Here is a 15,401-nt window from a genome sequence, read left to right on the forward strand (position 1 = left end):
TACTCTGGGTCAGAGTGACCCGGAAGTAGTAAAGGTCCCAGAGATGTTCGCCGAGCGAACAGTTCGCAACATCTCTAGTGACTATGACTGACTCTCAGGTCTCAACACAGACAGCACAGAGCAGAGCACTGCACAGCCAGGCTCTTATAGACAGCAGCACCCAGACAGCACAGAGCACTGCACAGCCAGGCTCTTGAAAAAGTATGTATTCATGGGTGGGTGAGATTTATTTTGAAGGTTTATTATTTTGTTTAAGATACATCTTAACGGGGCTTATTTTAAAGTGAATCTTAGATTATGTTTATTTACAGTTACCTGGATCTTCCTCCATCCCCATGAGCACTGTGGCCTCACTCCTTGTCCTTCTTGCACTATGCATCCCAGTAATCCGTCCAGCCGCACTCCTCTGCACATACGCGAGTTGACCGCGCGTGCACCCCTTGCTGCGCTCCCAAAGACTGGAGCATTCTGTGTGTGCGCAGTAGTACCACAAGCATGCGCAGAAGCCTACGACTAGCGCGGCGACTGAATAGATTACCAGGAGTCAAAGCATCAGAACAAAGGGGGTGAAGAGGATGGTAAGGGAGGACACATTCCTCATGGGGCTGGAGGAATCCCCAGGTCAGTATAAATGAGGCCCAGTGTACCATCTCAGGTACACTTTAAAAGATACCAGAGCCGTAAGCGTCTCCCTCCTTTGTCACCTATATGCACCCCTGCAGCCTCTTCTGTGCAACTGGGTCAGTGAGTAAGTTGCAGTAGTGCTGGCCCGGCTGCTCAAGTCCTATAACCACGGCCAAGAGCAATGCACAACGTACCCTTGACACGCACATGTGCAACTTGCCTACCTGGAAGGAGGTGCAAGGGGGCAATTAGGTAACACAGAGGAAGGGGCTGGAATAGAACGGACATGAGAACAATACATGCCTGCTCCCCGTTTTTCCAATTCCTTTTGGCTCTGGTATTCTTTCAAGGGTTATTAAAGTAAAGAAATGCAGTTTAATTGATCTGGGGCTTCTTGCAGCTCCCTATAGTCATCCTGTGCACGCCCCGTCACTCCGGAACCCTCCAGTCAGCAGTGGTAACCCCCTCAAAGCTGGCTGGTCATCACAGGAACATACTACTTATGAGCAGAAACGATTTTCCCATATTGTGCATGCACAGAATGCTGCTGTGAATGGGGATGCGATGAGGTGCCTGGCTGGAAGCTTTGATTGGGTCGCCCCGAAAGGACAGTGCGGGCACAGGGTGACTGCAGGGGGCTGCAAGAAGCCCCAGGTAAGTTAAAAGGAAGTCTAAAGTAAAAAAAAAAAAAAAAAAAGCAGTTTAATGAAATCCTGGGTAATTTCTAATGAAGCAGTGTCCATATTGTCCAAAATGCAATCTATGGACACAGACTGTGTCCTCCATTCTCTGCCCCTCACAAATCCGTTCAGCTGCAACTTGGTCCAGACTAGGGGGTCGGGGTGTTTGAACTGGTAAAAGTCTGCCGCATGCGCAGTTCAGGCCGTTTGCATAAAGCATATGAGCAATTTATTCAGAATGATGTGTCTGCGCTCCCGGTGGCTTCTTGAGCGGTGTGCTGCACTCATAGCAGCTGCCAGCAGTACATGAGAACTGAACTGTGCATGTAGGGCAAAGACTTCTTTCTTGGATCAGGGCCTACTTCCGTCCAAACTGTCGCTGAATGGAGCCGTGGGTAGGGGAACGGAGGATGCAGTCCACATCCAGCATAAGGCCTGGTTCACACTTGCGTTTGCAGCCAAAACTGTCAGTTGTACACGGACCCGGGAGGTCCGGGTCCCTTCAGGATCAGTTCCGTTTGCGGTCAAAAAAGTATCATGTTAAGTATCAGGTGTGCATCAGTTCCGTTTTAAAGAGACAGTACTAAAAATAGCCCAAAAGATAAACTATATACATTGTGTTGCTCTGAAAGGTCTGTAAAGGCACTGTGGTCATTGCTGGACATGGAGCACACAGATACAACCCCACAACCCCCCCCCCCCCCCCCCCCCCCCCGATTCTACACCACGAGCCCCCCAAATCAATTGCAAACATTACACTGGGCCAGTTAAAGACATAGTACAAGATAATGTGATGTGAGTCACAGATGATGTGGGGTACTTGTCTTTTATTAAAAGTGGGCTTGGACTGTGAATCAGCACGGAGTGACAGACAGCAGAGTAGAACAAGACACGCTGACACTGCTCAGTCAGCAGCACAGCTACACTGCAATAATCTGTAGCTAACACAGTACTACTGACTCTCTAACAACTATAGCACTGCAGCCAGTAAGTACACAATAACACAGTAATCCTACCTACCTATACTGTAACTACTAGCTAGCTAAGGCTAAAAGCAGGCCAGCCAGCAGCAGGAGGCCTGGACTGTGTACAGCACACACAGACACAGGACCTAACTAGCAGGCAGCTGCTGCAGCTCAAAGTATGACTGACTGACACTAACAAATTACACAGACTAGCTAACTAAAACACAATATTACAGTAGTGTAGTGAAGGTGTTTATGTGTAAAAACGCTGGGTTTAACAGTCTGATAATGCACTTGCTTAGCCAAACACAATGGAGTTGTCTCTCAGTGGCAGTCACAAAGCAAGGACGAGATTCTCATCATGGACCCCCTCCTTATATACAGGAGGGACTGGCCAAGGTTCCCCTCTGTGATTGGTTGCTTGGGCTTAGGCTGGGAGCCCTCTGATTGGCTCAATGACGTCATGGATGTCATCTCCATGGTAATAGTACCCGGATTCGGATATCTGACGGATATCTGATATCCGCGGATATCCGGGTATGCGACCAAATATCCGCGGGTTGCTATCCGGATTTTGTCCCAGGTATCCGGAATCCGAATCTGGTCGGATAGCTGAAAAAAGTTCGGATATCCAGGTTACCCGGATATCCGGAATCCTGATGAGCAGCACTGGTAAAAACACTTTGTATGCATAGTGATAAAGTGTTGTCATAGCAAACATTAATGCTCACATACTTTAGCACTGACATAGACATATAAAACAGCATTGTAAAAGTTCTTGGCAAATACGATCTCTTTATAAGCTAAACAATGCACCATTTACACTGCACTTATTCTGCTTTTCATAATGCATGTGATCGGAATTACATGGCAAATATCGATAATTTCTTGATGTCGCTTCTCTTAACTTCTCACTTTGCAATGTATTGATTTATTTTTCCCCCTTTTCGTGAAAGTTCCTCTTTAACTTATCTCCAGTGGCGTTCCTACTGTAGTGCGCAGGGGGGCGTGGCGCACCGGGTGACAGACAGCCAGGGGGGTGTCGGCACGACCCCCCACGGCAGCAGAGCAGGAGGGGGAAGCAGCGCTAGAAGGAGGAGCAGTGGGGGCAGCGGTGGGGAGGGGGGAAATATCCCCCCCCTCCCTCACCTGGGACCCCTCCTTCTGCCTCTCTCCTCCTCCATTTAGCAGTGGCAAGTGCGGGCTCGGCGGCGGGGAGACAAGCGGAGAATTACTCACCACTTCCACGTTCCAAGTGCTGGCAGCGTCATGTCGTCACAGATCTCAGCCTTCAGAGCCACCCACTGTGCTTCCTGATAAGCGGAAGCACAGTGGGCGGCATTGAAGGCGGAGATCTTACGACATGACGCTGCCAGCGCTTGGAACGTGGAAGTGGTGAGTAATTCTGCGCATGTCTCCCCGCCGCCGAGCCCGCACTTGCCACCGCTAAATGGAGGGGTCCCAGGTGAGGGAGGGGGGGGGGATATTTCCCCCCTCCCCACCGTTGCCCCCATTGCCCCTCCTTCTAGCGCTGCTTCCCCCCTCCTGGGACATCTATGCTGGGGGCAACTGTACTAGCTATACTGGGGGCAACTAAACTAGCTATACTGGGGGAAACTAAACTAGCTATACTGGGGAAACTATACTGGGGGCAACTATACTAGCTATACTGGGGGCAACTAAACTACACTGGGGGCAACTAAACTATCTACGCTGGGGGCAACTAAACTATCTACGCTGGGGGCAACTAAACTACCTACGCTGGGGGCAACTAAACTAGCTATACTGGGGGCAGCTATACTAGCTATACTGGGGGCAACTAAACTAGTTATACTGGGGCAACTAAACTAGCTATACTGGGGGGCAGCTATACTGGGGGCAACTATACTAGCTATACTGGGGGCAACTGTACTGGGGGCAACTATACTGGGGGCAACTATACTAACTTCATTGGGGGCAACTAGCTTCACTGGGGGCAGCTATACTGGGGGAAACTACTAGCTATACTGGGGCAACTATACTAGCTAATACTTTAAATTACAGTTAGCTCCGCCCTTATCCGGTCATGGCCATGCCCATTTTTGCCGCAAAGCACGCCACAGGTTGTGGCCACGCCCATTTTTTTAGGGGGGGGGTGTCTTTTAATACCCAGCACCGGGTGCCAAATGCCCTAGGTACGCCACTGCTTGTCTCTGGCCACTGCACTCCACATCGCGTTCCAGCTCTCTGATACTTCTTCCAGGCTTAGAAGGAGGAAGGATGTACCCACTAATTGAAGTGATGTCCTGAATTCGGCAAAAGCACTGAATGTTGCATTTTTGTGACTTCATTTCTGTCCCTTTCGGTAGAATTGAAAAGGAATGAGCAATCAAACTGCAAATTTCACAGTGGGGACCTTTAAAAGAATCCTGAAATGAGAGAGATAAGGAGGCTGACATATTTATTTTCTTTTAAGCAATACCAGTTGCCCGACTGTCCTGCTGATCTTTCTGACATCAGCAGTGTCTGAGTCACACACCTGAAACAAGTGTTCACCTAATCTAGTCTGATCTGCATGCTTGATTAGGATCTATGGCTAAAAGTATAGTTGCAAAAACACATCCAATTCTGATTGACCAGTTTTACCACCTTCATAAAGTATGAGGGCCAAACAGATTTTGAATACTATAAACACATTTTGTAGGTAAGCTCTCATACTACATCAAGGTTGTATCCTATCCCCCTTCCTGTTAAATCTTTACGCCAAAGTGATCATGAGAAAATTGGATCTTGAGGAAACAGAAATTGGCATGAAAATTGGTGGACGGAATATCAATAACCTTCGGTATGCTGATGACACAACTCTTCTCTCAGAAACGGCGGATGGCCTGCAGCATCTGATTAATCGAATCAAAGAGGAAAGTGCTAAGTAAGCAGTTGACAAGGAAAAGATTGAGTGTGTGCAGAAATTCACCTTCCTCTGCTCTCAGATCGATCAAAATGGTGATTGTAGTCATGAAATTAAACGTTGGATAGCCCTCGGCAGAAATGCAATGGTAAGCATGAACCAAGAATGGAAAAGCAAAGACCTTAGCATTACGACTAAATGTAGACTGGTTCTTGCCATTGTTTTCACCATAACCATGTGTGGCTGCGAAAGTTGGACCCTAAGAAAAGCAGATAGAAGAAAAATTGACTTGTTCGAGTTGTGGTGCTGGCGACGGTTGCTTCGCATTCCATGGACAGCAAGGATGATGAACAAAGAAGTATTGGAATGTATAAGACCAGACATATCACTGGAAGGCAAGATCACCAGACTCAGACTCACATATTTTGGCCACGTGATGCGATCAAATTCCTTAGAGAAAGACCTAATGCTAGGACTGATCAGTGGCAAAAGGTGACAAGGCTGCAAGAGAACGCGTTGGCTTGACACCATCAAAGCTGACACAGGATTGAGCTTAAGGCAACTGGCAGAAATGGTTCAAGAGAGCTAACCCATAGAATCGCCAAAAGTCGGATACTACTGAATGGATAACATCATCATCATCTCATACTACATGGAAGTGGTAAAATTGGCCAATCATTCAATCATTGGTCAATTAAAATTGGATGTGTGTCACAGGTTTATTAGTGGTAAAGGATCAGCAGGACATCCAGACAATTTGGATTGTTTAAAGTATACCTGAAGTAAAACAAAATATATTTCATACTCCAGCGGCTTCCCTGATCTTCCAACACCTACACCCCTTTGTCGCAGTGTTGGCTCATGGCCACACTTTTGACCCCTACTGGTGCCTGCACAGTACGGCAGTGCTCGTACTCAGAACACAGCGCAGCCACAGAGGTGAAGAGGGTTCCAGTCCGCAGCGGAGGGCTTAAGGGAAGCCATTGGAGTATCCAGAGTCTTCAACTACTTAGGTAAGTATCTGCCTTTTTATAAAAAAAAAAATCCCTACAGGTTTACTTTGTTTGGAAATAAATAGGTCAGCCACCATATCTCTCTTAAAGTGAACCTGAACCGAGTAAGCGCAGCTGTGTAGGGTAATTAGAGAGAGATACCCTGGGGGAAAAAAACACAGAAAACACGGGAGCCCCAATGGTGTATTAATCACAACAAATAGAATCAGAATCAGAATCAATTTATTTTCGCCAAGTAAGTTTGCACCTACAAGGAATTTGTCTTGGCAGTTGCTTAACAAACACAAACAAAAACAATACAAGGACAGACAGTGTGAATATTACAAGTTAAGGACATTATAAGTATAGTGGCAGTAAGCAATGTGAGAATTGTTCATGTTTAGTTCTGTGCTGATTACTTTCAGTCCTAGCAGCTCTAACGTGGTTCAGCATTAAGTATGGCTACCGCTTGAGGAAAAAAACTGTTCCTGTGTCTGGAGGTTTTGGTAGCGATTGACCGGAATCTTACTCCTGAAGGCATGCGCTGGAAGATGGAGTGAGCTGGGTGAGAGGGGTCAGAGGCAATTTTGGTTGCTCTCTTTCTGCACCTGCTAGTGTAAAGATCCTGCAGGGAAGGTAAGCTACAGCCAATTATCCTTTCTGCTGATCGGATGATGCGCTGCAGCCTCCCCTTTTCTAATGCTGAGTAGTGTTGGGCGAACAGTGTTCGCCACTGTTCGGGTTCTGCAGAACATCACCCTGTTCGGGTGATGTTCGAGTTCGGCCGAACACCTGACGGTGCTCGGCCAAACCGTTCGGCCACATGGCCGAACTAAGAGCGCATGGCCGAACGTTCCCCGAACGTTCGGCTAGCGCTGTGATTGGCCGAACGGGTCACGTGGTTCGGGCCCGAACGCGCTCTGATTGGCCGAACGGTCACGTGGTTCGGGTAAATAAATACCCGAACCACGTCATATCTCCGCCATTTGTCTGTGGGTTTAGCTTTGGGTAGGCAGGCAGGGTAGATCGCTCTCCAGCCACGCTAGCCAGGGTCCCCCCCAGTCATTGTGTGTCGCTGCTGGGAACAGTAGTACACCGCTCGCTCAGCCACACTATATATAGCATTGTTTACTGCCACTGTGTACCTCGCTCAGCCACGCTATATATATAGCATTGTGTTTTCTGACACTCTGTGTACACGGCTTAGGCTAGCCTGACTAATATAGCATTGTGTGTACTGCCACTGTGCACCTCGCTCAGCCACGCTATATATAGCATTGTGTGTACTGCCACTGTGCACCTCGCTCAGCCACGCTATATATAGCATTGTGTGTACTGCCACTGTGCACCTCGCTCAGCCACGCTATATATAGCATTGTGTGTACTGCCACTGTGCACCTCGCTCAGCCACGCTATATATAGCATTGTGTGTACTGCCACTGTGCACCTCGCTCAGCCACGCTATATATAGCATTGTGTGTACTGCCACTGTGCACCTCGCTCAGCCACGCTATATATAGCATTGTGTGTACTGCCACTGTGCACCTCGCTCAGCCACGCTATATATAGCATTGTGTGTACTGCCACTGTGCACCTCGCTCAACCACGCTATATATAGCATTGTGTGTACTGCCACTGTGCACCTCGCTCAGCCACGCTATATATATAGCATTGTGTTTTCTGACACTCTGTGTACACGGCTTAGCCTGACTAATATAGCATTGTGTGTACTGCCACTGTGCACCTCGCTCAGCCACGCTATATATAGCATTGTGTGTACTGCCACTGTGCACCTCGCTCAGCCACGCTATATATAGCATTGTGTGTACTGCCACTGTGCACCTCGCTCAGCCACGCTATATATAGCATTGTGTGTACTGCCACTGTGCACCTCGCTCAGCCACGCTATATATAGCATTGTGTTTTCTGACACTCTGTGTACACGGCTTAGCCTGACTAATATAGCATTGTGTGTACTGCCACTGTGCACCTCGCTCAGCCACGCTATATATAGCATTGTGTGTACTGCCACTGTGCACCTCGCTCAGCCACGCTATATATAGCATTGTGTGTACTGCCACTGTGCACCTCGCTCAGCCACGCTATATATATAGCATTGTGTTTTCTGACACTCTGTGTACACGGCTTAGCCTGACTAATATAGCATTGTGTGTACTGCCACTGTGCACCTCGCTCAGCCACGCTATATATAGCATTGTGTTTTCTGACACTCTGTGTACACGGCTTAGCCTGACTAATATAGCATTGTGTGTACTGCCACTGTGCACCTCGCTCAGCCACGCTATATATAGCATTGTGTTTTCTGACACTCTGTGTACACGGCTTAGCCTGGCTCTATAGCATTGTGTGTACTGCCACTGTGCACCTCGCTCAGCCACGCTATATATAGCATTGTGTTTACTGCCACTCTGTGTACACCGCTCAGCCAGACTATATACCGTTGTTTACTGACACTCTGTGTACACCGCTCAGCCAGACTATATACCATTGTTTACTGACACTCTGTGTACACGGCTCAGCCTGACTATAAAGCATTGTGTGTACTGCCACTGTGCACCTCGCTCAGCCACGCTATATATATAGCATTGTGTTTTCTGACACTCTGTGTACACGGCTTAGCCTGACTAATATAGCATTGTGTGTACTGCCACTGTGCACCTCGCTCAGCCACGCTATATATAGCATTGTGTTTTCTGACACTCTGTGTACACGGCTTAGCCTGACTAATATAGCATTGTGTGTACTGCCACTGTGCACCTCGCTCAGCCACGCTATATATAGCATTGTGTTTTCTGACACTCTGTGTACACGGCTTAGCCTGACTAATATAGCATTGTGTGCACTGCCACTGTGCACCTCGCTTAGCCACGCTATATATAGCATTGTGTGTACTGCCACTGTGCACCTCGCTCAGCCACGCTATATATAGCATTGTGTGTACTGCCACTGTGCACCTCGCTCAGCCACGCTATATATAGCATTGTGTTTACTGCCACTCTGTGTACACCGCTCAGCCAGACTATATACCGTTGTTTACTGACACTCTGTGTACACCGCTCAGCCAGACTATATACCGTTGTTTACTGACACTCTGTGTACACCGCTCAGCCAGACTATATACCGTTGTTTACTGACACTCTGTGTACACCGCTCAGCCAGACTATATACCATTGTTTACTGACACTCTGTGTACACGGCTCAGCCTGACTATAAAGCATTGTGTGTACTGCCACTGTGCACCTCGCTCAGCCACGCTATATATAGCATTGTGTTTAATAACACTCTGTGTACACGGCTTAGCCAGACTATATAGCATTGTGTGTACTGCCACTCTGTGTACACCGCTCAGCCAGACTATATAGCATTGTGTTTACTTCCACTCTGTGTCTGCTGGGCCTGGGAACAGTAGTACACCGCTCACCCGCCACTGTATAGCATTGTGCTCTGTGTCGCTGCTGGGAATAGTGGTACTGTATAGCATTTCTGTACTGCCACTGTACTGCTGCCAGTCAGCGTGTACTGTAAGGATAAGTGAAATGAGGAAGAAATCCGGTGAAAGAGGAAGGGGCAAGGGAAGAGGTGTTTCCCCTGACGGTTCACGTACAGGCCACAGGGGAGCACCCAAGAAAACCCACTCAATACTGCCCATGTTGTCCAGGACAACAACCCTCACAAATCCAAAAGAACAGGACCAGATAATTACTTGGATGACCTCTCAAGCGTCCAGCAGTGGGTTAAGCAGCACCAGCACATCACGCACGAGGTCCGAGTCCTCAGCCAGTTACAAGGAGCCAGTGGGCACAAAGCTGACACAACCGGCAGCGACACCACGCACACAACTGCCAGATAACCAGTCCTATGAATTACCTCAGGACACAATGGGGTATTCGCAGGAGCTATTCCCAGCCCAACAAACTTCCACCTTTCAAAGGTCAATGGAGGAACAGCCAGAAATGTTGTGCCCGGATTCACAACCATTAACTGTGGGAAATGCACCGCGCACTGAAATACAAGGCGAGTCCGAGGAGGACTCGGAAACCCAAATCCCAGAGCAAGTTGGGCAGGAGGGGTTGCAATTGCAGGAGGTCGGCCGACAAGATCTGGAAGACGACGTTGGAGTGAGCTGCGCAGAGGTTGTTCTGGGGAGCTCTACTCCACGGCGGCGGCCCCCCACAATGACATATGACGAGTTTGAGGAGATGGAAGAGGAGGGTATGGACAATGTGGACAGAGACCCAGATTTTATTTGTGAACGAGAACATCGCCGTCGTAGCAGCAGCACAGATGAGTCTGTTGAAGAACCCACTGCTGCACGAGTTCGCCTTGTGCCACAAGGTAGGCGGCGCGCAATTTCAGGCACCACAAGCGTGGAAGTTAGAGTGAGAGGCAAAAGAGGAGGAAACAGAAATCGCCAGCAAGGAGGCAGGTGCTCCAAAGTCTGGGCTTTCTTTGAAGACTGCACTGAGGATGTTACCATGGCGATTTGCAAGGTGTGCAAGACTCGCCTGAGCAGGGGGAAAAGTATTAACAACCTCTCCACCACCAGCATGAGCCGCCACATGCTATCCAAACATCCCACTCTGTGGGCAAACGCGGCAGGACAGGGTACCAGCAACACTGCCTCCCTTGGGTTCACCAGACTCACCACCAGACCCGCCTCAGCAGCAGCAGTATCCCAGCCATTGCGTGGTTCACAACATTCACAAACATCAGACGACGCTGACACTGTCACTTTCCGGAGTAGTGCTCTTGAGGTCTCCCAGTGTTCATCAAACACAACAACCAACAGCCCTTCCGTGTGCAGCGCTACGGTTCAGTTGTCTGTGTCGGAGATGTTTGAGCGCAAGAGGAAATTGCCAGCAAATGACCCCCGGGCCGTGGCAGTAACAGCCAGCATAGCCAAGCTTCTGGCCTGCGAAATGCTGCCATATCGAGTGGTGGAGACAAACAGCTTCAAGGGCATGATGTCAGTGGCCATCCCACGTTACGTGGTTCCCAGCCGCTACCACTTTGCGCGCTCTGCAGTGCCTGAGTTGCATGAGCACGTGGTCAGCAAAATAACCCGAAGCTTGAAGAATGCCGTTGCCTGCAAGGTTCACCTCACCACTGACACTTGGACGAGTGCGTTCGGCCAGGGTCGATACATCTCCCTTACCGCGCACTGGGTGAACGTTGTGGAGCCTGGCAGCGATTCCTCACCTGCTACGGCGCGGGTGTTGCCCACGCCGCAAACAGCTGCACCGCCGTCCCTCCCACTGGATAACAACAGCAGCACCTACCTCTCTGACTCCTTCTCCTCCAACGCATCTCAAAGCTGTACCTCATCCGGAAACGCTAACCCAGCAGCAGTAGGATCGTGGAAGCAGTGCAGCACAGCTGTTGGCATGCGTCAGCAAGCGTTGCTGAAGCTGATCTGCCGTGGGGATAAGCAGCACACAGGGGAGGAAATTTGGAAGGGAATAAAGGAACAGACGGATTTGTGGCTGGCACCGCTGGACTTGAAACCGGGCATGGTTGTGTGTGATAATGGGAGTAATCTCATTCGCGCTTTAAGGTTGGCTAAGCTGACACACATCCCTTGCCTGGCGCACGTGATGAACCTAGTAGTTCAGCGGTTCCTGAGGACATACCCAGGCGTGGCCGATCTACTGTTGAAGGTGCGTCGAGTGGCCAAACATTGTAGAAATTCCAGTACTGCTTCGGGGGCACTCGCCAAGATGCAGGAGTGCTTCAATCTCCCCCACCATCGCTTGCTGTGTGATGTCCCTACGCGCTGGAATTCTACGCTGCACATGCTAGCACGCTTTTGTGAGCAGAAGAGTGCAGTGGTCCAGTACATGACGGCGCAGTACCGAGGCGCATCCGGCCAGCTGCCAAGCTTCTGTGGATCCGATTGGGCCAACATGTTGGACCTCTGCCAAGTCCTCCAAAATTTTGAGCAATCCACGTTGCTTGTGAGCAGTGACAACTCTTCAGTCAGCATTACCATACCACTGCTGTGTTTACTGAAGAGGTCAATGTTGAAAATCAAGGAAACAGCTGTCATGATGCAACTGGGGGAATCTGAAGGAGAAAACGATCAGCGTGATGGTACCAACATTAGGCCATCCGCCTCAGGGAACGCTGGCCCCAGCAGCTATGACGAAGAAGAGGAGGAGGAACAGCTGGAGTTGGAGCAGGAATTTCATGCCACCACTGACGAGGGCCAGAGCGGTGCACGTTGGACTTCCACAATTCAGCGCGAATGGTCAGCAGAAGCAGACCAGGAGGAAGGTGACGACTATGATGCATCACAACAACTATCACAACGCTCACAAGAGGATGATGAGGATTCTGGTAGGACTCTTGCACACATGGCTCAATTCATGCTAGACTGCATTGAACGCGACCCACGCATTGTGCGCATTCTGGACAACACCAATTACTGGGTTTATACCCTTCTGGATCCACGGTACAAACACAATGTTCCAAAACTGCTTGAAGAAAGAGTCAGACAGGTCAAAATGGAAGAATACCAGCAGGCCCTTGTGGAGACTTTAGAGAGGAGATTGACATCCTCCCCCTCCTCTAGCCAGTTGTACGCCGACAGACTGACTTCCGCAAACCCAGGACGACCAGGAGGGCAGCAAACAACGCAAGCCGCAGCTAGTGCCCAAAAGGGAACGGTATCGGCAGTGTCCTTGGAGTGGGAAAATTTTCTGACACCCATGCAGCAGCAGCCCACTGAACAGGAAGCGTGCAGATCCACCTCCAACACCGATCGCCTGGAGAGGATGGTCAAGGACTACATGTCAGATGACGTAGCTGTGTCGAACAATCCATCTGCACCCTTCAACTATTGGGTATCGAAGCTAGACACCTGGCACGAACTGGCAATGTACGCAATAGAGGTGCTGGCTTGCCCGGCAGCCAGCGTTATGTCGGAACGCTGTTTCAGTGCTGCCGGAGGCATCGTCACAGATCGGCGTATCCGCCTCTCCACAGAAAATGCAGACCGTTTGACTCAAATTAAAATGAATCAATCCTGGATTGGAAACGACTACGCAACACTCCAGGACCCCAACCAAGTAACATGACCAATGAACATCTGGGATGGTGTAGCGTTACCGGTCCCTGTTTATTGAACCTCTCATCTGTATTACATTTATGACTGCATGGCGGCAAAAAGCATTGCTGCTATATCCGCACGCTTTTTGTCCTCATGCAAGGCCTGGGTTGTTGTGTCTCACAAAGCGTGGCCTTCTCCTCCTGCGCCTGCTCCTGTTCCATCACGTGTGCTGCTGCTGCTGCTGGGTTAGCGTTGCCGGTCCCTGTTTATTGAACCACTTATCTTTATTACATTTATGACTGCATGGCGGTACCTCATGCAAGGCCTGGGTTGTTGTGTCTCACAAAGCGTGGCCTTCTCCTCCTGCGCCTCCTCCTGTTCCATCACGTCTGCTGCTGCTGGGTTAGCGTTGCCGCGTGGTCCCTGTTTATTGAACCACTTATCTTTATTACATTTATGACTGCATGGCGGTACAAAGCATGCTATCCGCACGCTTCTTGCCCTCATGCAAGGCCTGGGTTGTTGTGTCTCACAAAGCGTGGCCTTCTCCTCCTGCGCCTCCTCCTGTTCCATCACGTCTGCTGCTGCTGGGTTAGCGTTGCCGCGTGGTCCCTGTTTATTGAACCACTTATCTTTATTACATTTATGACTGCATGGCGGTACCTCATGCAAGGCCTGGGTTGTTGTGTCTCACAAAGCGTGGCCTTCTCCTCCTGCGCCTCCTCCTGTTCCATCACGTCTGCTGCTGCTGGGTTAGCGTTGCCGCGTGGTCCCTGTTTATTGAACCACTTATCTTTATTACATTTATGACTGCATGGCGGTACAAAGCATGCTATCTGCACCCTTCTTGTCCTCATGCAAGGCCTGGGTTGTTGTGTCTCACAAAGCGTGGCCTTCTCCTCCTGCGCCTCCTCCTGTTCCATCACGTCTGCTGCTGCTGGGTTAGCGTTGCCGCGTGGTCCCTGTTTATTGAACCACTTATCTTTATTAAATTTATGACTGCATGGCGGTACAAAGCATGCTATCCGCACGCTTCTTGTCCTCATGCAAGGCCTGGGTTGTTGTGTCTCACAAAGCGTGGCCTTCTCCTCCTGCGCCTCCTCCTGTTCCATCACGTCTGCTGCTGCTGGGTTAGCGTTGCCGCGTGGTCCCTGTTTATTGAACCACTTATCTTTATTAAATTTATGACTGCATGGCGGTACAAAGCATGCTATCCGCACGCTTCTTGTCCTCATGCAAGGCCTGGGTTGTTGTGTCTCACAAAGCGTGGCCTTCTCCTCCTGCGCCACCCTCCTCCTGTTCCATCACGTGTGCTGCTGCTGGGTTAGCGTTACCGGTCCTTTTTCCTGGAACCTCTTATATGTATTACATTTATGACTGCATGCCGACAAAAAGCATGTTACCTGTGCAAAGAAAACAGACATTTCCCGCATTTAAAAGACAGTTTTCCCTTTGAAACTTTAAAATCGATTTTCTCAAAAACTATAAGCTCTTTTTGCTAATTTTTTTTTCCTCTTGTACCCACTCCCAAGGTGCACATACCCTGTAAATTTGGGGTATGTAGCATGTAAGGAGGCTTTACAAAGCACAAAAGTTCGGGTCCCCATTGACTTCCATTATGTTCGGAGTTCGGGTCGAACACCCGAACATCGCGGCCATGTTCGGCCTGTTCGGCCCGAACCCGAACATCTAGATGTTCGCCCAACACTAATGCTGAGCAGGAGCCGAACCATACAGTCATGGATGATGTTATGGTGGATTCGATGATTGCAGTGTAGAACTGCACCATTAGCTTTTGAGGTAGGCCAAACTTTTTCAGCTGCCGCAGATGGTACATTCTCTGTTGTGCTTTCTTGACAACAGTGGCGGTGTTGTTGTCCCATTTTAAGTCGTTTGAGATCGTGGACCCAAGAAACTTGAATGACTCTACTTGGGTTATTGTGGATCCATTTATGGTTAAGGGGAGGTGCTGGGGGGGAGATCTCCTAAAGTCTATTATCATCTCCATGGTTTTGAGAGCATTTAGTTCTAAGTTGTTGCTGCTGCACCAGGAGGAAAGCTGTCCCACCACATGCCTGTATGCAGACTCATCCCCGTTTTGAATGAGACCAACAACTGTTGTGTCGTCTACAAACTTCAGAACCTTACCAGATGGATCTGTGGAGATGCAGTCATTGGTGTAAA

The sequence above is a fragment of the Hyperolius riggenbachi genome, chromosome 1, assembly GCF_040937935.1.
Source record: "Hyperolius riggenbachi isolate aHypRig1 chromosome 1, aHypRig1.pri, whole genome shotgun sequence".
Taxonomy (NCBI): domain Eukaryota; kingdom Metazoa; phylum Chordata; class Amphibia; order Anura; family Hyperoliidae; genus Hyperolius; species Hyperolius riggenbachi.